Source organism: Salmo salar, chromosome 23 (assembly GCF_965601325.2).
Source record: "Salmo salar chromosome 23, fSalSal1, whole genome shotgun sequence".
NCBI lineage: Eukaryota > Metazoa > Chordata > Actinopteri > Salmoniformes > Salmonidae > Salmo > Salmo salar.
This window is the reverse complement of record NC_138313.1, coordinates 40,855,001-40,882,385: the sequence shown is the minus strand read 5'-3', so window position 1 is coordinate 40,882,385 and position 27,385 is coordinate 40,855,001. Positions and strand designations below refer to the sequence as shown.

The 27,385-nt window shown below is 45.9% G+C and overlaps 1 protein-coding gene across 1 annotated transcript in view; it reads right to left on the bottom strand.

Annotated features, from left to right (window-relative positions):
• Positions 1-27,385, bottom strand: part of LOC106584590 (MOB kinase activator 2) — a 107,671-nt gene that overhangs the window by 79,486 nt on the left and 800 nt on the right. The window lies entirely within an intron of this gene.

Here is a 27,385-nt window from a genome sequence, read left to right as displayed (position 1 = left end):
ACACAGTAACACACACAGAGACAGAGACAGTAACACACACAGAGACAGAGACAGTAACACACACAGAGACAGAGACAGTAACACACACAGAGACAGACACAGTAACACAGTAACACACACAGAGACAGAGACAGTAACACACACAGAGACAGAGACAGTAACACACACAGAGACAGACACAGTAACACACACAGAGACAGAGACAGTAACACACACAGAGACAGACACAGTAACACACACAGAGACAGAGACAGTAACACACACAGAGACAGACACAGTAACACACACAGAGACAGAGACAGTAACACACACAGAGACAGAGACAGTAACACACACAGAGACAGACACAGTAACACACACAGAGACAGAGACAGTAACACACACAGAGACAGAGACAGTAACACACACAGAGACAGACACAGTAACACACACAGAGACAGACAGTCAAACACCAGGGTTTCCATTAGGAAAATGTGGCGCTGGACATTTGGACGGCAACGTTTTAATTTACCGGACATTTGAGAAATCCGCCGGACCCACATGCGTTGTGTGCGTAGCCTGGTTAGGGCATCCACCCACAGTGCTCAGAAAACAGAAATTACATTTAGAATATAGTCATTCATATTAACAGAACATGCAAGTAGAGGATTGAAAAATGTGTGGTCCTTCTTACTGAATTCTGATGTACATTTTGAACAAGTTAGAATAACTTGTACCACAGGGTTCAATTCTCGGGCCGACTCTTTTCTCTGTATATATCAATGATGTCGCTCTTGCTGCTGGTGATTCCCTGATCGACCTCTAAGCAGACGACACCATTCTGTATACATCTGGCCCTTCTTTGGACACCGTGTTAACAAACCTCCAAACGAGCTTCAATGCCATACAACTCTCCTTCCGTGGCCTCCAACTGCTCTTAAAACGCTAGTAAAACCAAATGCATGCTTTTCAATCGATCACTGCCCGCACCCGCCCGACTAGCATCACTACTCTGGACGGTTCTGACTTAGATATGTGGACAACTACAAATACCTAGGTGTCTGGCTAGACTGTAAACTCTCCTTCCAGACTCATATTAAACATCTCCAATCCAAAATGTAATCTAGAATCGGCTTCCTATTTCGCAACAAAGCATCCTTCACTCACACCGCCAAACTTACCCTCGTAAAACTGACTATCCTACCGATCCTCAACTTCGGCACTGTCATTTACAAAATAGCTTCCAATACTCTACTCAGCAAACTGGATGCAGTCTATAACAGTGCCATCCGTTTTGTTACCAAAGCGCCTTATACCACCCACCACTGCGACCTGTATGCTCTAGTCGGCTGGCCCTCGCTACATATTCGTCGCCAGACCCACTGGCTCCAGGTCATCTATAATGCGGAGCTTTACCTAGCATAGATTTATCTCAGCTCACTGGTCACGATAACAACACCCACCCGTAGCACGCGCTCCAGCAGGTATCTTACTGGTCATCCCCAAAGCCAACACCTCCTTTGGCTGCCTTTCCTTCCAGTTCTCTGCTGCCAATGACTGGAACAAATTGCAAAAATCGTTGAAGCTGGAGACTTATATTTCCCCCACTAACTTTAAACATCAGCTATCTGAGCAGCTAACCGATCGCTGCAGCTGTACATAGCCCATCTGTAAATAGCCCACCCAATCTACCTTCCTCATCACCATACTGTTTTTATTTACTTTTATGCTCTTTTGCACACCAGTATTTCTACTTGCACATCATCTGCTCATTTATCACTCCAGTGTTAATTAGCTAAATTGTAATTACTTCGCTACTATGGCCTATTTATTGCCTTACCTCCTCACGCCATTTGCACACACTGTATATAGACTTTATTTTTTTCTATTGTGTTATTGACTGTACACTTGTTTATTCCATGTGTAACTCTGTTGTTGTTTGTGTCGCACTGCTTTGCTTCATCTTGGCCAGGTCGCAGTTGTAAATGAGAACTTGTTCTCAACTAGCTTACCTGGTTAAATAAAGGTTTTAAAAAACTTATCACAAACACACATAGGAATTCCTCTTATCTAGGTGGGTGAGGGCAGTGTGGAGTGCAATTGAGATTGCGTCATCTATGGATCTGTTGGGGCAGTATGCAAATGAAAGTGGGTCTAGGATGTCTGGGATGATGGAGTTGATGTGTGCCATAACCAGCCTTTCAATGTGACCCTTCACAACCCATTAATAAGGTTTGATAAAGAACCTGTTATGACCCATCACCATGCATCATTGGAGTTCGGGAGGTCCTCCCCAGCGTTACGAAACAGTCAACATAGTCAAAGCACGGTCACTCCTAAAACGTATTCTAAACAGAAAGAGACAACACAGAAACAACACACACAATAAACAATACTTGTATATTTTTTTGTTTTTATATTATGGGTTGTCCAAGGGATAGGGTGGGCCGCCAGTGTTGTTTAGGATTGGTGGGGTGGTTTCCCCTTGACAGACAGACAGACAGACAGACAGACAGACAGACAGACAGACAGACAGACAGACAGACAGACAGACAGACAGACAGACAGAGTTTGGTAAAAGCCAAAGTGCAGTCATTCTGGTATGACTTTCATTTCTGCGCCTCACCCTGCCTGAGAGGGAGAGATGGAGGGAAGGAGAGAGAAAAATGATCTCGAGACCACAGAGAGAGTGCAGTGTTGTCTAACCAGGTGTGTGTGTGTGTGTGTGTGTGTGTGTGTGTGTGTGTGTACGTACCCTAGGCCATTTACCTCAGAAGGGCTCAAAAGAACCTTTCTATCACTTTCCATTTCCTTTTAATAGCCTTACTTAGACACAGTATCTAGGCCTGGGGTCACAGGGTTCAACCCTCTATTCGTTCTCCTGTTTCAACTCACATCTGTGCAAAATGACAACTATGCTAGTGGAGAAGAGCTAGCTGTAGCTAGCTTAACTGTGACAACACCTTCCATGACACCTGAAGGAACGGTTGCCCCACAGCCTGTGGTGTGCTGTGCCACGCAGACTGTGCTGTTCTTTGCGTGCCTTCGCTACTGTCAGATGCCCTTAAGAGATGCCTCAGACGTTGTCTGCAGCAAAACCAAGTCAAAGCCACTAGACTGAAATGCTACTTAATGAAGTGGCTGTACATTACGTGGGGAGGAGAGCTGGCAAAGAAGGGAATTCGTGCCTATTCCCAGTTGTCCCAAATTATAACTTTCCCCTCCGCTCTCTCCTCCCCTCTCTCCTGCTAACCCCAGCTCCACTAGCTAGCATATAGTTCCCCTGGCTAACCCCAGCTCCGCTAGCTAGCATATAGTTGCCCCTGGCTAACCCCAGTGATGTTAGCTAGGCTCTAGTTGCCCCTGGCTAACCCCAGCTCCACTAGCTAGCATATAGTTGCCCATGGCTAACACCCAGTGATGCTAGCTAGGCTCTAGTTGCCCCTGGCTAACCCCAGTGATGCTAGCTAAGCTCTAGTTGCCCCTGGCTAACCACAGCGATGCTAGCTAGCATGTAGTTGCTCCTGGCTAACCACAGCGATGCTAGCTAGCATGTAGTTGCTCCTGGCTAACCACAGCGATGCTAGCTAGAATGCAATTGCTCCTGGCTAACCACAGCGATGCTAGCTAGCATGTAGTTGCTCCTGGCTAACCACAGCGATGCTAGCTAAATCAAATCAAATGTATTTATATAACCCTTCTTACATCAGCTGATATCTCAAAGTGCTGTACAGAAACCCAGCCTAAAACCCCAAACAGCAAGCAATACAGGTGTAGAAGCACGGTGGCTAGGAAAAACTCCCTAGAAAAGGCCAAAACCTAGGAAGAAACCTAGAGAGGAACCAGGCTATGAGGGGTGGAGATTATAACAGAACATGGCCAAGATGTTCAAATGTTCATAAATGACCAGCATGGTCAAATAATAATAATCACAGTAGTTGTCGAGGGTGCAACAAGTCAACACCTCAGGAGTAAATGTCAGTTGGCTTTTCATAGCCGATCATTGAGAGTATTTCTACCGCTCCTGCTGTCTCTAGAGAGTTGAAAACAGCAGGTCTGGGACAGGTAGCACGTCCGGTGAACAGGTCAGGGTTCCATAGCCGCAGGCAGAACAGTTGAAACTGGAGCAGCAGCACGGCCAGGTGGACTGGGGACAGCAAGGAGTCATCATGCCAAGTAGTCCTGAGGCATGGTCCTAGGGCTCAGGTCCTCCAAGAGAGAGAAAGAAAGAAAGAGAGAAAGAGAGAGCTAGGCTCTAGTTGACCCTGACTAACCCCAGCGATGCTAGCTAGCGTATAGTTGCCCCTGGCTGCTGTATGAACATGCTTGCTCCATTTACCCCAGGGTTGGCCTGCATGGGTTGTGGCCTGCTTGGGTTGTGGCCTGCTTGGGTTGTGGCCTGCTTGGGTTGTGGCCTGCTTGGGTTGTGGCCTGCTTGGGTTGTGGCCTGCTTGGGTTGTGGCCTGCTTGGGTTGTGGCCTGCTTGGCCTCTGTCCTCTGCTCAGTGCTGAGCAGCCTAGCATCTACAACAGCCTAACAAGCAAACATCTCCACACATCAGTGTTCTATCAAAGAAAGAGAGAAAAAGAGAGTGCGAGCATAAGAGAGCGAGCACAAGAGAGTGAGCATAAGAGAGCGAGCATAAGAGAGCGAGCAAAAAAGAGCAAAAAAGAGCGAGGGAGAAAGAGCGAGCGAGAAAGAGAGCGAGTGAGTGAGAAAGAGAGCGAGCGAGAAAGAGCAAGAGAAATCAAGAGAGCAAAAGAGCGAGCAAAAAAGAGAACGAGAAAGAGAGCAAAAAAAAGAGAAAGAGAGAAATCAAAAGAGAGCAAAAGAGCGAGCGAGAGCGCAAGAAAGAGAGCGAGCATAAGAGAGCGAGCGAGAAAGAGAGCGAGAGCAAAAAAGACAGCAAAAGAGCAAAAAATAGAGCAAGAAAGAGAGCAAGAAAGAGAAAGAAAGAGAGCAAGAAAGAGCAAGAGAAATCAAAAGAGAGCAAAAGAGCGAGCAAGAAAGAGAGCGAGAGAGCAAGAAAGAGAGCAAGAGCGAGCGAGCAAAAAAGAGAATGAGAAAGAGAGCAAAAAAGAGAGCAAGAGAGAAATCAAGAGAGCAAAAGAGCGAGCGAGAGCGCAAGAAAGAGAGCGAGAGCGCGAGCATAAAAGAGGGATAAGAGAGCGAGCATAAAAAGGGATAAGAGAGCGAGCATAAAAGAGGGATAAGACAGCGAGCAAGAAAGACAGCGAGCAAGAGAGCGAGCGAGAAAGAGAGCGAGCGAGAAAGAGAGCGAGCGAGCAAGAGAGCGAGAAAGAGAGCGAGCGAGCGAGAAAGAAAGCAAAATAGAAAAAAGAGCAAAGAGCAAGAGCAAAAAAGAGAGCAAGAGAAATCAAAAGAGAGCAAAAGAGCGAGCAAGAAAGAGAGCGAGAGCAAGAAAGAGAGCAAGAAAGAGAGTGAGCGAGCAAGCAAAAAAGAGAACGAGAAAGAGCAAAAAAAGAGCAAAGACAGCAAGAGAGAAATCAAAAGAGAGCAAAAGAGCGAGCGAGAGCGCAAGAAAGAGAGCGAGAGCGCAAGAAAGAGAGCGAGGCGCAAGAAAGAGAGCGCAAAAAAGAGAGCGAGAGCGCAAAAAAGAGAGCGAGAGCGCAAAAAAGAGCGAGCAAGAAAGAGAAAGAGCAAAAGAGCAAAAAAGAGAGCGAGCGAGAAAGAGAGCGAGAAAGCAAAAAAGAGAGCAAAAGAGAGCGAGAAAGAGATCGAGCGAGAAAGAGAGCGAGCGAGAAAGAGAGGGAGCGAGAAAGAGAGCGAGCGAGCAAGCAAAAAAGAGAGCAAAAGAGAGAGCAAAAAAGAGAGCAAAAAAGAGAGCAAAAAAGAGAGCAAGAGAGAAATCAAGAGAGCAAAAGAGCGAGCAAGAAAGAGAGCGAGAGCGCAAGAAAGAGAGCGAGAGAGCGAGAGCGCAAGAAAGAGAGCGAGAGCGCAAGAAAGAGAGCGAGCGAGAGCGCAAGAAAGAGAGCGAGCGAGAGCGCAAGAAAGAGAGCGAGCCAGAGCGCAAGAAAGAGAGCGAGAGCGCAAGAAAGAGAGCGAGAGCACTAGAAAGAGCGAGCGAGGAACAGAGAGCGAGCGAGGAACAGAGAGCGAGCGAGGAACAGAGAGCGCGCGAGAAAGAGAGCGAGCAAGAAAGAGAGCGAGCGAGCAAGAAAGAGAGCGAGCGAGCGAGCAAGAAAGAGAGCGAGCGAGCAAGAAAGAGAGCGAGCGAGCAAGAAAGAGAGCCAGAAAGAGAGCGAGCGAGCAAGAAAGAGAGCGAGCGAGCAAGAAAGAGAGCGAGCGAGCAAGAAAGAGAGCGAGCGAGAAAGAGAGCGAGCGAGCGAGAAAGAGAGCGAGCGAGCGAGAAAGAGAGCGAGCGAGCGAGCAAGAAAGAGAGCGAGCGAGCGAGCAAGAAAGAGAGCGAGCGAGCGAGCAAGAAAGAGAGCGAGCAAGAAAGAGAGCGAGCAAGAAAGAGAGCGAGCGAGCAAGAAAGAGAGCGAGCGAGCGAGCGAGCGAGCAAGAAAGAGAGCGAGCGAGCAAGAAAGAGAGCGAGCGAGCAAGAAAGAGAGCGAGCGAGCAAGAAAGAGAGCGAGCGAGCAAGAAAGAGAGCGAGCGAGCGAGCAAGAAAGAGAGCGAGCGAGCGAGCAAGAAAGCGAGCGAGCAAGAAAGAGAGCGAGCGAGCGAGCAAGAAAGAGAGCGAGCGAGCGAGCAAGAAAGAGAGCGAGCGAGCGAGCAAGAAAGAGAGCGAGCGAGCGACAAAGAGAGCGAGCGAGCGAGCGAGCAAGAAAGAGAGCGAGCGAGCGAGCAAGAAAGAGAGCGAGCGAGCGAGAAAGAGAGCGAGCGAGCAAGAAAGAGAGCGAGCGAGCAAGAAAGAGAGCGAGCGAGCAAGCAAGAAAGAGAGCGAGCGAGCGAGCGAGCAAGAGAGCGAGCGAGCAAGAAAGAGAGCGAGCAAGAAAGAGAGCGAGCGAGCGAGCAAGAAAGAGAGCGAGCGAGCGAGCAAGAAAGAGAGCGAGCGAGCGAGCAGGAAAGAGAGCGAGCGAGCGAGCAGGAAAGAGAGCGAGCGAGCGAGCAGGAAAGAGAGCGAGCGAGCGAGCAGGAAAGAGAGCGAGCGAGCGAGCAGGAAAGAGAGCGAGCGAGCGAGCAGGAAAGAGTGAGCGAGCAAGAAAGAGAGCAAGAGCAAAAGAGAGCAAGAGCAAAAGAGAGCAAGAGCAAAAGAGAGCAAGAGCAAAAGAGAGCAAGAGCAAAAGAGAGCAAGAGCAAAAGAGAGCAAGAGCAAAAGAGAGCAAGAGCAAAAGAGAGCAAGAGCAAAAGAGAGCAAGAGCAAAAGAGAGCAAGAGCAAAAGAGTTAGAGAGCGAGAAAGAAAGGGAGCAAGAAAGAGAGAAAAGAGAACAAGAGCAATGAATAAAGAGGGTGACTGAGGGCCCTTGCAGGAGTAAACAAGCCTCTGTTCTGAGCAGCCCCTAAAGCAGTTACGCTAAATGAAGCAAACAATACAGACCAGGCAGGGCCTTCCCGGTATTCAATATACCACCCAAGCATACTGTCAACTGGACTTAGCTGCTTTGGAACTCCTAAATAAAGTCATCTCGATGTAATAACAGTCAGTCACTCACTGACTACAGTATACGCATAACATGTTCTATCATTTTGCAGACATAGTTAGCATTTCCCAAGACAAACCATGTTGAAGTGCGGGGCAAGAGGGAACTGCCTTGTTCACATAGAGAGCATTCTACTTACAGCACTAACGGTCTATGAAGAACATGTCAACAGTAGCTATCCATCCTCTCCTACGCACGCACAGATTTGTGTGTGTGGGTGTGTGTGTGTAAGGTTGTAAATGCTCCTTTCCAGACAGGTCTTACAGTAAGCTGTGTGTTCTAGAACCTCGGATCAATTCTAATACCCTCGTAACTGACTTAAGACACCACACACCCTCATGGAGAAGGACCTGGTGAGTAGGAGTCAGAAAGCATATTAGAACAAGCCTAGTAAAGAGAAAGAGAGTGAAAGAACATTGCGGAGGAGACAGAGAGAGGTAGGAAGACCGTTGACTTGGGAGCAAAGCAATGTTCTGTTAGTTCCTGCTCCATCCAGCCAGGAGAATGCAGCGACAGCGACAAATTATGTCTCCTGATCAGGACATACTGTTGAAGTCGGAAGTTTACATACACCCCAGCTAAATACATTTAATTCCCTGTCTTAGGTCAGTTAGGATCACCACTTCATTTTAAGAATGTAAAATGTCAGAATAATAGTAGAGAGAATGATTTAATTCAGCTTTTATTTCTTTATTTCATCACATTCCCAGTGCATCAGAAGTTTACATACACTCAATTAGTATTTGGTAGCATTGCCTTTAAATTGTTTAACTTAGGTCAAACGTTTCAGGTAGCCTTCCACAAGCTTCCCACAATAAGTTGGGTGAATGTTGGCCCATTCCTCCTGACAGAGCTGGTGTAACTGAGTCAGGTTTGTAGGCCTCCTTGCTCGCACATGCTTTTTCAGTTCTGCCCACAAATTTGCTATAGGATTGAGGTCAGGGCCACTCCAATACCTTGATTTTGTTGTCCTTAAGCCATTTTGCCACAACTTTGGAAGTATGCTTGGGGTCATTGTCCATTTGGAAGACCCATTTGCAACCAAGCTTTAACTTCCTGACTGATGTCTTGAGATGTTGCTTCAATATATCCACGCAATTTTCCTTCCTCATGATGCCATCTATTTTGTGAGGTGCATCAGTCCCTCCTGCAGCAAAGCACCCCCACAACATGATGCTGCCACCCCCGTACTTCACGGTTGGGATGGTGTTCTTTCGGCTTGCAAGCCTCCCCCTTTTTCCTCCAAACATAACGATGGTCATTATGGCCAAATAGTACTATTTTGTTTCATCAGACCAGAGGACATTTCTCCAAAAAGTACGATCTCTGTCCCCATGTGCAGTTGCAAACCGTAGTCTTGTTTTTTTATGGCAGTTTTGGAGCAGTGGCATCTTCCTTGCTGAGCGGCCTTTCAGGTTATGGCTAGAGATGAGCTAATCTTTGTATTTCAAGTTTAGCCATCTTGGATCTATTTGCTAGCTAACAAGGTTGAACAGTTGAATTGTTATGAAAGCATCCTTTTGTCTGTCTTTAACTGTTTGAACAGCATGTTACACAGAACCCAAACGGGTTGCGCGTGTGCACCATCGTGCATACATTTATTTTAGCCCCCCACACCAAACGCGATCACGACACGCAGGTTAAAATATCAAAACAAACTCTGAACCAATTACATTAATTTGGGGACAGGTCGAAAAGCATTAAACATTTATGGCAATTTAGCTAGCTAGCTTGCACTTGCTAGATAATTCGTCCTATTGAGCTAGCTTGCTGTTACTAGCTAATTTGTCCTGGGATATAAACATTGAGTTGTTATTTTACCTGAAATACACAAGGTCCTCTACTCCGACAATTCACACATAAAATGGTCAACGGAGTCATTTATAATCATCTCTCTTCCTACTAGGGTTTTGTTTCTCTTGACTTTATATTTTGATTGGCAACTTTCATAAATTAGGTGCATTACCGCCACCGACCTTGTATAACCAATGAGGAGATGGCAGTGGGTACCTGCTTCTATAAACCAATGAGGAGATAGGAGAGGCAGGACTTGCAGCGCGATCTGCGTCACAAATAGAACTGACTTCTATTTTAGCCCTTGGCAACGCAGACGCTCGTTGAATAATATAGAGTTCAAAAATTATTTTGCAATGCGAGCACACGCGATGCGAGCGGTGTAGTCAGCCTGTAAGCCTGTCCACTTAGTTCAGATGTTGAAATCATGTGGCCTACCTTATTTCTCAGAATTAAAATGAGTTGCCAATTCCTTATATAATTGTGTTTTATGCTTATTGAACATTTATAAAGCACAGACTAGACGGCTAGTATAACATTCTTGTACACCAATGCTACACACGACCAACTGAGCATTCATTTTCCAGAATCAATGTTCATTGATACTCTCGTTTTAGTAGTGTCTGTCTGTGCACAATTTGAGTAGTTGAGACATAAAAGGGTATAGTTAGAAACGTTAACTTGTCCTCTATTACAGTAAAATAATGCCTCAATGTGTTTCAGTGTCCATATGACCCATTTTGTTGGACCAAACCTCAAATGCAAATAGTGAGTTGAAAGCGCTTGTCAGAGAGGAAGATGTGATCTCTCAACTGTTGGCGTGAGAGGCAGGGGAAGGGCTTGGTGAACGTTTAAACCATAGAGGAAGAGGCGAAGTTTAATTCCCTCTAAAATCAGTACAACAATAAGGTAATGTGTTTCTATGAGTTTATTTTGGACCTACTGTGAGCTTGTCGCCTGCCTTCCCGTCTTTAGGACAACAACTCCCATTGTTAGGGCGGAGACGTGCATCTAATCATTATATACAAATCTCTGGTATGAATGGGAAGGTGCACACAGCACAGAGGAGTGAAGGAGACGAGACCAAAAATACAACATGAGAACAAGCAGACAAACGCTGATAAAACAAAAACATCAAAACCTTGATCTTGCGATACTTGGAATATCGCTTAAAAACATTATATCAAATTAATTTGAATTTGATATATCGCACAGCCCTACACTGGGCTTCTTTTACACCACTGACTGTTAATTTAACACTTACAGTGTTCATTTAACACCAGAATCAACACTATAAATGTTACACTGGAAAATCAACACTAGGTAATACTGGCCAATTTGCTGTGAATATCTTCAGCTCTAGCAGAGAAAACTCACTTACACTGCTGCGGTGTGTGTGCGCGCGCTAGTGTGCGTGTGAGATGGTACAGATAAAGCACAAGGGTTGAGATGAGGACATGGCAGCGAATGAGCATTGACGGCAGCTATGAAGTGTACCAGGACATTAAGATAACTTTCTATGAATACACACCATGAGTCAAATGTAAAAAGAGGTAGTACATACATAAAACAGAAACACACAAACAGGCATACAGTATGTCTACTCAAATAGATATACAAAAGTATGTAGACACCCCTTCAAATTAGTGGATTGGACTATTTCTGCCATACCCACTGCTGACAGATGTATAAAATCAAGCACAAAGCCATGCAATCTCAATAGACAAACATTGGAAGTAGAATGGCCTTACTGAAGAGCTCAGTGACTTTCAAAGTGGCACTGTCATAGGATGCCACCTTTCCAACAAGTCATTTTGTCAAATTTCTGCCCTGCTACAGCTGCCCCAGTCAACTGTAAGTGCTGTTATTGTGAAGTGGAAACGTCTAGGAGCAACAATGGGTCAGCCGCGAATAATAGTCTGGGGCTGTTTTTCATGGGTCAGGCTAGGCCCCTTAGTTCCAGTGAAGGGAAATGTTAATGCTACTGCATAAAATTACATTCTAGACAATTCTGTGCTTCCAAATTTGTAGCAACAGTTTGGGGAAGGCCCTTTCTGTTTCAGCATGACAATGTCCTTGTGCACAACGCTGACTGCGAGCCAGGCCTAATCGGCCAACATCAGTGCCCGACCTCACTAATGCTCTTGTGGCTGAATGGAAGCAAGTCTCCAGCAGTGTTCCAACATCTAGTGGAAAGCCTTCCCAGAAGAGTAGAAGCAAAGGGGGCCCAACTCCATATTAATGCCCATGATTTTGGAATGAGATGTTTAACAAGTAGGTGTCCACATACTGGTCATGTAGTGTATTTATAAAAACACACATATACTGTATACACAGACAATGAAACACACACACACAACATTTGGCTGTGTAACTATGGTGTGAGTGACTATGCTTTAATAAATAACCAGACCTGTGTGTAATGTGAGTTTATTTATAGCTCTATGAATCTCCCCTCCAGTCATCTCAGCTGTCCATTGGCCAGAGGTCATGTGACTCATCAGCAGCAGCAGCATCATCGTCGTTATTATTAGGTGTACAGCTCGCCTCCAAAAGGACATGGTCGCCCGCTGGTTATCCAGTCTCACATGACTCCAATCTAACCACGATGGGTAAGCATGTGCTAGCCCAGTCAGATTCCAAATCAAACCTTTAACATATGAAGCCTATTCATGTGTCTGAGTTTGTGAAATATTTGATGTATCAGGAGCATTGTTCCCATTTTCTACAGAGCCTATGGAGATAAGAACTGTCTCCATGTGCATCTGCTACAGGCTGATGTCGGTATTGGAAAATATCTAGCCTGTGTTTGATTCATTTCCATCCACTACCTACTCAAATAAAGACAGACGTACCACTAAGTGCATCCTGCCGGGCTGTTTCACCGCCTGATAAAACAACTGTCCACAATCTCAGGGCTCTCCAGAGGGTGGTGGGGCCAGCCCAACGTATCACCGGGAGCCCACTGCCTGCCCTCCAGGACATATCCAGCACCCGGAAGTCAAAGGAAGGCTAAGAAGATCATCAAGGACCTCAGCCACCCGAGCCACGGCCTGTTCACCCCACTACCATCTAGCAGGCAGAGACCGTACAGGTGCATCAAAGCTGGGAAAGAGAGACTGAAAAACAGCTTCTATATCTCCAGGCCATCTGTTAAATAGTCACCACTAGCCAGCATCCACCCAGTACAATGCCCTGAACTTAGTAACTGTTACTAGCTGGCTACCACCTGGTACTCTCCCCTGCCCCTTAGAGACTGCTGCCCTATGAATTAGAGCCATTTAACACTGGCCACTTTAATAATGTTTACATACCGTTTTACCCATTTCATATGTATATACTGTATTCTAGTCAAGTCTCATCCTATATAACTACTGCTGTACACACCTTTCCTATTCATATACTGTCCACACTGTCTATACATACCATCATATATATATATATATATATGATGGTATATACACATATATACACATATATACATATATATATACACATATATATATATATATACACACACATACATACATACACATATATATACATATGTATATATGTGTATATATACACACACAACACATACATACATACATACATACACCCACGTGGAGTTCCAGGTCTCCGGCAGCCTCTGGAACTGCCGGTCTGCAGCCAACAAGGCTGAGTTCATCTCAGCCTATGCTACCCTCCAGTCCCTAGACTTCCTGGCACTGACGGAAACATGGATTACCCCAGATAACACTGCTACTCCTACTGCGCTCTCTTCATCTGCCCGCGTGTTCTCACATACCCCTAGAGCATCGAGCCAGCGGGGTGGTGGCACTGGAATCCTCATCTCTCCCAAGTGGACATTCTCTCCTTCTCCCCTGACCCATGTGTCTATCTCCACATTTGAATTCCATGCTGTCACAGTTACCAGCCCTTTCAAGCTTAACATCCTTATCATTTATCGCCCTCCAGGTTCCCTTGGAGAGTTCATCAATGAGCTTGACGCCTTGATAAGTTCCTTTCCTGAGGATGGCTCACCTCTCACAGTTCTGGGTGACTTTAACCTCCCCACGTCTACCTTTGACTCATTCCTCTCTGCCTCCTTCTTTCCACTCCTCTCCTCTTTTGACCTCACCCTCTCACCTTCCCCCCCTACTCACAAGGCAGGCAATACGCTTGACCTCATCTTTACTAGATGCTGTTCTTCCACTAATCTCATTGCAACTCCCCTCCAAATCTCCGACCACTACCTTGTATCCTTTTCCCTCTTGCTCTCATCCAACACTTCTCACTCTGCCCCTACTCGGATGGTATTGCGCCGTCCCAACCTTCGCTCTCTCTCTCCCGCTACTCTCTCCTCTTCCATCCTATCATCTCTTCCCTCTGCTCAAACCTTCTCCAACCCATCTCCTGATTCTGCCTCCTCAACCCTCCTCTCCTCCCTTTCTGCATCCTTTGATTTTCTCTGTCCCCTATCCTCCAGGCCGGCTCGGTCCTCCCCTCCTGCTCCGTGGCTCGACGACTCACTACGAGCTCACAGAACAGGGCTCCGGGCAGCCGAGCGGAAATGGAGGAAAACTCGCCTCCCTGCGGACCTGGCATCCTTTCACTCACTCCTCTCTACATTCTCCTCTTCTGTCTCTGCTGCTAAAGCCACTTTCTACCACTCTAAATTCCAAGCATCTGCCTCTAACCCTAGGAAGCTCTTTGCTACCTTCTCCTCCCTCCTGAATCCTCCTCCCCCCCCCTCCTCCCTCTCTGCGGATGACTTCGTCAACCATTTTGAAAAGAAGGTTGACGATATCCGATCCTCGTTTGCTAAGTCAAACGACACCGCTGGTCCTGCTCACACTGCCCTACCCTGTGCTTTGACCTCTTTCTCCCCTCTCTCTCCAGATGAAATCTCGCGTCTTGTGACGGCCGGCCGCCCAACAACCTGCCCACTTGACCCTATTCCCTCCTCTCTTCTCCAGACCATTTCCGGAGACCTTCTCCCCTTCCTCACCTCGCTCATCAACTCATCCTTGACCGCTGGCTACGTCCCTTCCGTCTTCAAGAGAGCGAGAGTTGCACCCCTTCTGAAAAAACCTACACTCGATCCCTCCGATGTCAACAACTACAGACCAGTATCCCTTCTTTCTTTTCTCTCAAAAACTCTTGAACGTGCCGTCCTTGGCCAGCTCTCCTGCTATCTCTCTCAGAATGACCTTCTTGATCCTAATCAGTCAGGTTTCAAGACTGGGCATTCAACTGAGACTGCTCTTCTCTGTGTCACGGAGGCTCTCCGCACTGCTAAAGCTAACTCTCTCTCCTCTGCTCTCATCCTTCTAGACCTATCTGCTGCCTTTGATACTGTGAACCATCAGATCCTCCTCTCCACCCTCTCCGAGTTGGGCATCTCCGGCGCGGCCCACGCTTGGATTGCGTCCTACCTGACAGGTCGCTCCTACCAGGTGGCGTGGCGAGAATCTGTCTCCGCACCATGCGCTCTCACCACTGGTGTCCCCCAGGGCTCTGTTCTAGGCCCTCTCCTATTCTCGCTATACACCAAGTCACTTGGCTCTGTCATATCCTCACATGGTCTCTCCTATCATTGCTATGCAGACGACACACAATTAATCTTCTCCTTTCCCCCTTCTGATAACCAGGCGGCGAATCGCATCTCTGCATGTCTGTCAGACATATCAGTGTGGATGACGGATCACCAGCTCAAGCTGAACCTCGGCAAGACGGAGCTGCTCTTCCTCCCGGGGAAGGACTGCCCGTTCCATGATCTCGCCATCACGGTTGACAACTCCCTTGTGTCCTCCTCCCAGAGTGCTAAGAACCTTGGCGTGATCCTGGACAACACCCTGTCGTTCTCCACTAAGATCAAGGCGGTGACCCGATCCTGTAGGTTCATGCTCCACAACATTCGCAGAGTACGACCCTGCCTCACACAGGAAGCGGCGCAGGTCCTAATCCAGGCACTTGTCATCTCCCGTCTGGATTACTGCAACTCGCTGTTGGCTGGGCTCCCTGCCTGTGCCATTAAACCCCTACAACTCATCCAGAACGCCGCAGCCCGTCTGGTGTTCAACCTTCCCAAGTTCTCTCACGTCACCCCGCTCCTCCGCTCTCTCCACTGGCTTCCAGTTGAAGCTCGCATCCGCTACAAGACCATGGTGATTGCCTACGGAGCTGTGAAGGGAACGGCACCTCCATACCTTCAGGCTCTGATCAGGCCCTACACCCAAACAAGGGCACTGCGTTCATCCACCACTGGCCTGCTGGCCCCCCTACCTCTGAGGAAGCACAGTTCCCGCTCAGCCCAGTCAAAACTGTTCGCTGCTCTGGCACCCCAATGGTGGAACAAGCTCCCTCACGACGCCAGGACAGCGGAGTCAATCACCACCTTCCGGAGACACCTGAAACCCCACCTCTTTAAGGAATACCTAGGATAGGATAAAGTAATCCTTCAAACCCCCCCCCCCCCTTAAAATATTTAGATGCACTATTGTAAAGTGGTTGTTCCACTGGATATCATAAGGTGAATGCACCATTTTGTAAGTCGCTCTGGATAAGAGCGTCTGCTAAATGACTTAAATGTAAATGTAATACATACATACATAGATACATACATACATACATACATACATACATACATATATATAGATATGTCAGACTCTGACATTGTTCGTGCTGATATTTCTTGATTTATTCATTCATATTTAAAGGAAAGTGTGTGTATTGTTTAGTTCGGTATCACTGTTGGAGCTAGAAACATAAGCATTTCGCTGCACTGATAACATCTGCAAAATGTGTACACAACAAATACAATTTTACTTGAAAGCCATTGTTCAGGTCATTCACCCTAAAGTTAACGCCATTTAGTCGTTGTCATTTTTCTCTCTCGCTCCCTCCATCCTGCTTTTCAGTGATGGATTGGTAATGAATGAAGGATTAAACACCTGTCACACCCGTCTGTTTCAAAGGGGTACATTCAGTCATGGGACCAACATACACAAGAATACGCAAACACAATGACACCCCAATCATCTACAAACCTTGTGAAGGTTCAACAACAAGCCGTTGCACAATGCCTAGATGGACACACACACAGTGGTGGAAAAAGTACCCCAATTGTCATACTTGAGTAAAAGTAAAGATACCTTCATAGAAAATGACTCAAGTAAAAGTCAACCAGTAAAATACTACTTGAGTAAAATTCTAAAAGTATTTGGCTTTAAATATACTTAAGTATCAAAAGTAGAAATCATTTCATATTCCTTATACTAAGCAAACCAGACGGTACCATTTTCTTTTTTTATTTACGGATAGCCAGGGGCACGCACCCACAATTAGACATAATTTACAAACGAAGCATGTGTTTAGTGAGTCCGCCAGATCCTAGGCAGTAGGTATGACCAGGGATGTTCTCTTGATAAGTGTGTGAATTAGACCATTTTCCTGTCCTGCTAAGCATTCAGAATGTAACTAGTACTTTTGGGTGTCAGGGAAAATGTATGGCGTAAAAAATACAGAATTTTCTTTAGTAATGTAGTGAAGTAAAAGTTGACAAAAATATGAATAGTAAAGTACAGATACCTCAAAAACCTACTTAAGTAGTACTTAAGTATTTTTACTTAGGTACTTTACACCACTGCGCACACACACACGTTGTCTTTGAGATCATCATTCCGACCACGACACACCAAAGTGACCTACTAATTACTGCACCAATCAATGACCTCAGTGGACAAGCTCAGCTTCACTCACTCCAGCTTTCACCTATCAGCAACTCCCATATCGTCTTATATCTATCCATCTTGTCATGGTCCTGTCAACCTTTTCTTTATTACTTAATCTCTCCCCCATTAGGGGTTCTCATATCACCCTCTTTTTCCCTCCATCATTACGTTTTCATCCCTCCATCATAACAACGAGAGTATTTCTAAGCAACATGACTGTTTTGCTAGCACCGACTGGAATATGTTGTTTTGGGAGTCATCCATGGTATTGAGGAGTTTACCACATCAGTAAACCTACTTCATTAATAAGTGCATCGATGACATCATCCATACAGTGACCGTAAGTACATATCCCAACCAGAAGCCATGGGTTACAGGCAACATCCATACTGAGCAAAAGGCTAGAGCTGCCGCTTTCAAGGAGCGGGACACTAACCTGGACGCTTATAAGAAATCCCATTGTGCCCGTCAACAAACCATCAAACAGGCAAAGCGTCAATACAGGACTAAGATCGAAATGTACTACACCGGCACTGCCGCTCGTCGGATGTGGGAGGGCTTGCAAACTATAACGGATTACAAAGGGAAACCCAGCCACGAGCTGCCCAGTAACACAAGCTACCAGATGAGCTAAATGCCTTCTATACTAGCTTCAAGGAAAGCAACACTGAACCATGCGTAGAGCACCAGCTGTTCAGGACGACTGTGTGATCACGCTCTGCGTTGCTGATGTGAGTAAGACCTTTAAACAGGTCAACATTCATAAGGACGCAGGGCCAGAAGGATTACCAGGACGCGTACTCAGAGCATGCGCCAACCAGCTGGCAAGTGTCTTCCCTGACATTTTCAACCTGACACAGTCTGTAACACCTACATGTTTCAAGCAGACCACCATAGTCCCTGTGCCTAGGAACGCCAAGGTAACCTGTCTAAGTGAATCTCGCCCTGTAGCACTCACATCTACTGCTATGAAATGCTTTGAAAGGCTTGTCATGGCTCATATCAACACCATAATCCCGGACACCCTGATACCCACTCCAATTCGCCATAATCCCAGACACCCACTCCAATTCACTTACCACCCCAACAGATCCACAGATGATGCAATCTCTATTGCACTCCACACTGCCCTTTCTCACTTGGACAAAAGGAACACCTACGTGAGAATGCTGTTCAGCATTCAACATCATTGTGCCCACAAAGATAAAAGACAGTACTGTGCAGCCGTCTTCATCAACCTGGCCAAGGCTTTCGACTGTCAATCACCGTATTCTTATCGGCAGACTCAATAGCCTTGGTTTCTCTAATGACTGCCTCGCCTGGTTCACCAACTACTTTGCAAACAGAGTTCAGTGTGTCAAATCGGAGGGCATGTTGTCCGGACCTCTGGCAGTCTCTATGGGGGTACCACAGGGTTCAATTCTCGGGCCGAATCTTTTCTCTGTATATATCAATGATGTCGCTCTTGCTGCGGGCGATTCCCTGATCGACCTCTACGCAGACGACACCATTCTGTATACTTCTGGCCCTTCCTTGGACACTGTGCTAACTAACCTCCAAACGAGCTTCAATGCCATACAACACTCCTTCCGTGGCCTCTAACTGCTCTTAAACACTAGTAAAACCAAATGCATGCTTTTCAACCGTTCGCTGCCCACACCCGCCCGCCCAACTAGCATCACCACCCTGGGCGGTTCTGACCTAGAATATGTGGACAACTACAAATACCTAGGTGTCTGGCTAGACTGTAAACTCTCCTTCCAGACTCATATTAAACATCTCCAATCCAAAATCAAATCTAGAATCGGCTATCTATTTCGCAACAAAGCCTCCTTCACTCACGCCGCAAAACATACACTAGTAAAACTGACTATCCTACCGATCCTCAACTTTGGCGATGTCATCTACAAAATAGCTTCCAATACTCTACTCAGCAAACTGGATGCAGTCTATCACAGTGCCATCCGTTTTGTTACCAAATCACCTTATACCACCCACCGCTGCGACCTGTATGCTCGAGTCGGCTGGCCCTCGCTACATATTCGTCACCAGACCCACTGGCTCCAGTTTTCAATCGCTGGTTGAAAACTGTTTTCTGCCCCTCCCAAAAGATAGAATTTGTAGATAATTGGCCCTCTTTCTGGGACTCACCCACAAACAGGACCAAGCCTGGCCTGTTGAGGAGTGACGGACTCCATCCTAGCTGGAGGGGTGCTCTCATCTTATCTACGAACATAGACATGGCTCTAACTCCTCTAGCTCCACAATGAAATAGGGTGCAGGCCTGCCAGCTTAGTGGAGTCTGCCACTAGCACAGTCAGCGTAGTCAGCTCAGCTTTCCCCATTGAGACCGTGTCTGTGCCTCGATCTAGGTTGGGCAAAATTAAAAATGGCGGTGTTCGCTTTAGCAATCTCACTAGTATAAAGACCTCCTCCATTCCTGCCATTATTGAAAGAGATTGTGATACCTCACATCTCAAAATTGGGTTACTTAATGTTAGATCCCTCACTTCCAAGGCAGTTATAGTCAATGAACTAATCACTGATAATAATCTTGATGTGATTGGCCTGACTGAAACATGGCTTAAGCCTGATGAATTTACTGTGTTAAATGAGGCCTCACCCCCTGGTTACACTAGTGACCATACCCCCCGTGCATCCGGCAAAAGCGGAGGTGTTGCTAACATTTACGATAGCAAATTTCAATTTACAAAAAAAAAAAACAATGACGTTTTCGTCTTTTGAGCTTCTAGTCATGAAATCTATGCAGCCTACTCACTCACTTTTTATAGCTACTGTTTACAGGCCTCCTGGGCCATATGCAGTGTTCCTCACTGAGTTCCCTGAATTCCTATCAGATCTTGTAGTCATAGCAGATAATATTCTAATTTTTGGTGACTTTAACATTCACATGGAAAAGTCCACAGACCCACTCCAAAAGGCTTTCGGAGCCATCATCGACTCAGTGGGTTTTGTCCAACATGTCTCTGGACCTACTCACTGCCACAGTCATACTCTGGACCTAGTTTTGTCCCATGGAATAAATGTTGTGGATCTTAATGTTTTTCCTCATAATCCTGGACTATCGGATCACCATTTTATTACGTTTGCAATTGCAACAAATAATCTGCTCAGACCCCAACCAAGGAGCATTAAAAGTCGTGCTATAAATTCTCAGACAACCCAAAGATTCCTTGATGCCCTTCCAGACTGCCTCTGCCTACCCAAGGACGTCAGAGGACAAAAATCAGTTAACCACCTAACCGAGGAACTCAATTTAACCTTGCGCAATACCTTAGATGCAGTTGCACCCTAAAAACTAAAAACATCTGTCATAAGAAACTAGCTCCCTGGTATACAGAAAATACACGAGCTCTGAAGCAAGCTTCCAGAAAATTGGAACGGAAATGGCGCCACACCAAACTGGAAGTCTTCCGACTAGCTTGGAAAGACAGTACCGTGCAGTATCGAAGAGCCCTCACTGCTGCTCGATCATCCTATTTTTCCAACTTAATTGAGGAAAATAAGAACAACCCGAAATTTCTTTTTGATACTGTCGCAAAGCTAACTAAAAAGCAGCCTTCGCAAATGGAGGATGGCTTTCACTTCAGCAGTAATAAATTGATGAACTTCTTTGAGGAAAAGATCATGATCATTAGAAAGCAAATTACAGACTCCTCTTTAAATCTGGGTATTCCTCCAAAGCTCCATTGTCCTGAGTCTACACAACTCTGCCAGGACCTAGGATCAAGGGAGATACTAAAGTGTTTTAGTACTATATCTCTTGACGCAATGATGAAAATAATCATGGCCTCCAAACCCTCAAGCTGCATACTGGACCCTATTCCAACTAAACTACTGAAAGAGCTGCTTCCTGTGCTTGGCCCTCCTATGATGAACATAATAAACGGCTCTCTATCCACCGGATGTGTACCAAGCTCACTAAAAGTGGCAGTAATAAAGCCTCTCTTGAAAAAGCCGAATCTTGATCCAGAAATTATAAAAAACTATCGGCCTATATCGAATCTTCCATTCCTCTCAAATTTTAGAAAAAGCTGTTGCACAGCAACTCACTGCCTTCCTGAAGACAAACAATGTATACGAAACGCTTCAGTCTGGTTTTAGACCCCATCATAGCACTGAGACTGCACTTGTGAAGGTGGTAAATGACCTTTTAATGACGTCAGACCGAGGCTCTGCATCTGTCCTCGTGCTCCTAGATCTTAGTGCCGCTTTTGATACCATCGATCACCACATTCTTTTGGAGAGATTGGAAACCCAAATTGGTCTACATGGACAAGTTCTGGCCTGGTTTAGATCTTATCTGTCGGAAAGATATCAGTTTGTGAATGGTTTGTCCTCTGACAAATCAATTGTAAATTTCGGTGTTCCTCAAGGTTCCGTTTTAGGACCACTATTGTTTTCACTATATATTTTACCTCTTGGGGATGTCATTCAAAAACATAATGTTAAATTTCACTGCTATGCGGACGACACACAGCTGTACATTTCAATGAAACATGGTGAAGCCCCAAAATTGCCCTCGCTAGAAGCCTGTGTTTCAGACATAAAGGAGTGGATGGCTGCAAACGTTCTACTTTTAAACTCGGACAAAACAGAGATGCTTGTTCTAGGTCCCAAGAAACAAAGAGATCTTCTGTTGAATCTGACAATTAATCTGGATGGTTGTACAGTCGTCTCAAATAAAACTGTGAAGGACCTCGGCGTTACTCTGGACCCTGATCTCTCTTTTGAAGAACATATCAAGAATGTTTCAAGGACAGCTTTTTTCCATCTACGTAACATTGCAAAAATCAGACATTTTCTGTCCAAAAATGACACAGAAAAATTAATCCATGCTTTTGTTACTTCTAGGCTGGACTACTGCAATGCTCTACTTTCCGGCTACCCGGATAAAGCACTAAATAAACTTCAGTTAGTGCTAAATACGGCTGCTAGAATCCTGACTAGAACCAAAAAATTTGATCATATTACTCCAGTGCTAGCCTCCCTACACTGGCTTCCTGTTAAGGCAAGGGCTGATTTCAAGGTTTTACTGCTAACCTACAAAGCATTACATGGGCTTGCTCCTACCTATCTTTCCGATTTGGTCCTGCCGTACATACCTACACGTACGCTACGGTCACAAGACGCAGGCTTCCTAATTGTCCCTAGAATTTCTAAGCAAACGGCTGGAGGTAGGGCTTTCTCCTATAGAGCTCCATTTTTATGGAATGGTCTGCCTACCAATGTGAGAGACGCAGACTCAGTCTCAACCTTTAAGTCTTTACTGAAGACTTATCTCTTCAGTAGGTCCTATGATTAAGTATAGTCTGGCCCAGGAGTGTGAAGGTGAACGGAAAGGCTGGAGCAACGAACCGCCCTTGCTGTCTCTGCCTTGCCGGTTCCCCTCTTTCCACTGGGATTCTCTGCCTCTAACCCTTTTACAGGGGCTGAGTCACTGGCCTACTGGTGTTCTTCCATGCCGTCCATGGGAGGGGTGCGTCACTTGAGTGGGTTGAGTCACTGACGTGGTCTTCCTGTCTGGGTTGGCGCCCCCCCTTGGGTTGTGCCATGGCGGAGATCGTTGTGGGCTATACTCGGCCTTGTCTTAGGACGGTAAGTTGGTGGTTGGAGACATCCCTCTAGTGGTGTGGGGGCTGTGCTTTGGCAAAGTGGGTGGGGTTATATCCTGCCTGTTTGGCCCTGTCCGGGGGTATCATCGGATGGGGCCACAGTGTCTTCTGATCCCTCCTGTCTCAGCCTCCAGTATTTATGCTGCAGTAGTTTATGTGTCGGGGGGCTAGGGTCAGTCTGTTACATCTGGAGTATTTCTCTTGTCTTATCCGGTGTCCTGTGTGTATTTAAATATGCTCTCTCTAATTCTCTCTTTCTGTCTTTCTCTCGAAGGACCTGAACCCTAGGACCATGCCTCAGGACTACCTGGTATGATGACTCCTTGCTGTCCCCAGTCCACCTGGCCGTGCTGCTGCTCCAGTTTCAACTGTTCTGCCTGCGGCTATGGAACCCTGACCTGTTCACCGGACGTGCTTGTTGCACCCTCGACAACTACTATGATTATTATTATTTGACCATGCTGGTCATTTATGAACATTTTAACATTTTAACATCTTGACCATGTTCTGTTATAATATCCACCCTGCACAGCCAGAAGAGGACTGGCCACCCCTCATAGCCTGGTTCCTCTCTAGGTTTCTTCCTAGGTTTTTGGCCTTTCTAGGGAGTTTTTCCTAGGGAGTTTTTCCTAGCCACCGTGCTTCTTTCACATGCTTTGCTTGCTGTTTGGGGTTTTAGGCTGGGTTTCTGTACAGCACTTTGAGAATATCAGCTGATGTACGAAGGGCTATATAAAAATAAATTTGATTTGAATTTGATCTATAAGTCTATGCTAGGTAAAGCTCCGCCTTATCTCAGTTCACTGATCACAATAACAACACCCACCCATAGCACGCGCTCGAGCAGGTATATCTCACTGATCATCCCCAAAGCCAACACCTCCTTTGGCCGCCTTTCCTTCCAGTTCTCTGCTGCCAGTGACTGGAACGAATTGCGAAAATCACTGAAGCTGGAGACTTATTTCCCTCACCAACTTTAAACATCAGCTATCTGAGCAGCTAACCGATCGCTGCAGCTGTACATAGCCCATCTGTAAATAGCCCATCTGTAAATACCCCACCCAATCTACCTACCTCATCCCCATACTGTTTTATTTACTTTTCTGCTCTTTTGCACACCAGTATTTATACATGCACATCACCATCTGCTAATTTATCACTCCAGCGTTAATCTGCTAAATTGTAATTCTTCGCTACTATGGTCTATTTATTGCCTTACCTCCTCACGCCTTTTGCACACACTGTATATAGACCCTTTTTTCTACTGTGTCATTGACTTGTTTATTGTGTTATTGGCTTGTTTATTGTTTATTCCATGTGTAACTCTGTTGTTGTCTGTGTCACACTGCTTTGCTTTATCTTGGCCAGGCCGCAGTTGTAAATGAGAACTTGTTCTCAACTAGCCTACCTGGTTAAATAAAGGTGAAATAAAAAAACAAAGCTCATCACTAAGCTAAGAACCCTGGGACTGAACACCTCCCTCTGCAACTGGATCCTGGACTTCCTGACGGGGCACCCCAAGGTGGTCAGGGTAGGTAACAACACATCCGCCACGCTGACCCTCAACACAGGGGCCCCTCAGTGGTGCGTGCTTAGTTCCCTCCTGTACTCCCGGTTCACCCACAACTCCAATACCATCATTACGTTTGCCGACGACATGGCGGTGGTAGGCCTGATCACCAACGATGAAGAGACAGCCTATAGGGAGGTCAGAGACCTGGCAGTGTGATGCCAGGACAACAACCCCTTCCTGAACATCAGAAAGACAAAGGAGCTGATCATGGACTTCAGGAAATGAAAGGCCGAGCACGCCCCCATTCACATCGATGGGGCTGGAGTGGAGTGGGTCACAGTCGTGGAGGGCACAAAAACACCTTTTCACAAAACCTCTTCCCCCTCAGGAGGCTGAAAAGATTTGTCATGGGCCCTCAGATCCTCAAAACGTTCTACAGCTGCACCAGAGAGCGTCTTGACTGGCTGCATCACCACTTGGTATGGCAACTGCTTGGCTTCCGACTGCAAGGCACCACAGAGGGTAATACGTATGGCCCAGTAAATCACTGGGCCGGAGCTCCCTGCCATCCAGGACCTCTATACCAGGCGGTGTCAGAGGAAAGCCCAAAAATTGTCAAAGACTCCAGTCACCCAAGTCATAGATTGTTCACTCTGCAACCGCATGGGAAGCAGTACCGATGCACCAAGTCTGGAACCAAAAGGACCCTGATCAGCTTCAACCCCCAAACCATAAGTCTGCTAAATAGTTAGTTAAATAGTTAACCAAATAGCTACCCAGACTCTCTTTTCTGACTCAACACACACACTGCTGCTGCTGCTTATTATCTGTCACTTTATTCCTAGTTATATTTACATATCTACCTCAATTACCTCGTACCCCTGCACATCGACTCGGTACTGGTACCTTGTGTATATAGCCAAGTTATCGTTACTCATTATTACTTTTATTATTACCCGTTTTACTTTTCAATTGTTTTTCTTTCTGCATTTCACTGTTAGTCCACACCTGTTGTTTACGAAGCATGTGATGGATAAAATGTTATCTCCCATTTCACCCTCTCTCCTCCATCAGTCTCAGTGGGTCCTTATTTCTCCTTCCATCCTTCTCTCCCTCATCAGTACGGGCCCTATACACACACACACACATCTTCCGATGTCCAGCTGGGCATTGTGCTTGTTGTCAAGGCCTTCATGAAGTGGGTAGATGACAGAGTCATAACTTCATTGACCTGAACAGTAGCCAATAAAAGGTGCATAAGGTTAAGTTTGTGCTGAGTAGTAGACTACAATTGCTCTCTGTCTGATCCTCTCTGTCTTCAAGGCTAAACAATGTTGCACTTAAACATGAATTACAGACATATCAACCAGTTCAGGTCTGAAAGCACAAACTGAAGGGGGGAAACGGTCTGAAGGCAGAGGGAGAGAGAGGCAGAGGATATGGAGAAAGATAGTAAATATTTTTCCCAGATGAAAAATGAGAACATGAGACCTGTCAACACCGCCACATCAACCAGAAGTCCTGCCACGAAGGCAGATAAAAACTATTTGTTGTAGCTGGTGCCTGGTTCATATTTTGTCAGGGTTCCAATGAGGCCATGATTGCCTTGTTGTTATCTCTCAGCCAGAATGTCATGATGAGGAGAACCAGCCAAACAGCAGGCCTCCACCCCTTCCTCTACCCTCCCTCACACTGACGGCGGCACACCTTTCAGTGGGGACTTAAATCCTGCCGTGACACCGCTGCCGGGCAGACAAAGGAAGTGTTATGTTCTGTCACTGTGTTGTGTTCTAGATCATTGCTGGGAGATGATATCAGTGGTGGCCCAGGAGCACACAGACAGAGACAGACAAAGACAGACACAGACAGACAGATGTGTGTCTTTATGAAGAAGGAGCATTGATCTCTCCATAAGCACACACACGGACACACAAATAACAGAGAGATAGGCCTAATCGTTCAAATGTGCTTAGATATGTCATCTGACAATACAGAGGTATCTTCTATACAGTATCAAGCAACAAATGACTGAAATAATACCATAACAAATACTGCAGGGTAAACATTATAAAACACACAGCAAGTGATTAAGAGGCCGATCTCCACACAAGCCATATACAGCCGTATACTCCTTGAGTGAGTTCACAAACAGGCAAATCCGTCTACCTGCTAATTATTTGTATGTTCTGGGCTTATCATGCCAATGCAAAGTTGTCGATTACATTTTCATTACTCTCCTCTCTTTATATGCAAATATGAATTAAGACTCTGCCCATGCCTGATTCACCGGAGTTTGCATTGTAAATAGTGTGCAACTAAGTCATGAAACAAATCTGTAGTCAATAAACAAAACTAAGGCAAATGAGAGAATACACTTGTCTTGCAATGTCTCACATGTCATGATGGAAAGACTGGAATTGGCAAATGGGCACGGAAGTGTAATAAACTCACAATATGTCCCTTCCTACCTTCCTAGCTGTCAGAAAACATTAAATATGCTGAGCTATAGTTCTAAAATCCATATCAAACTCTATTTTCAGATTTAGGACTCCTAAAACGGTAGTGTCAAACAAAAATAAAGTGACAGGTCAGCATCGCATACGCGGCTCGAGAGGTGTCAACTCGCATGATGTCACCACCAAAACCACACACTTGCATTTCAACACAATTGATCTGCACAAACTACACTGTCATGATAACCTCTGAAATCAAATTGTATTTGCTTTAACAAAATCTGCTACATTGTAGATATAACATGTATTTTAGACTGGAAAAAGTCTCAACATCGGCAGAAGTCACCGGGCCTGTGTGCTGTCAGCCAGCTAGCCCTCCAGCTAGCCCTCCAGTTAGCTTAGCGGTCCAATTTACAGTAAATACCAAGCCAACGTAATGTAGCTAGCTGGATAAATAGCTAATAAACTAGCTAGCTACTTGAAACCTGTTCAAAACGTTAGTCAAACAACGCACCTTGCGAGGGAAATAACGTTACACAGAACACGGCTAGGTTGTTAGCTAAATAAATCTGCCTAAAAATAAACTAGTGTGTAACAATACATTTTCAGGACCTAATCTGGGCCGCTGGCTGTGCTACACAGGCCACGGGATGCTCCGCCCGCAGGTTAACGTTACCGTTGTTT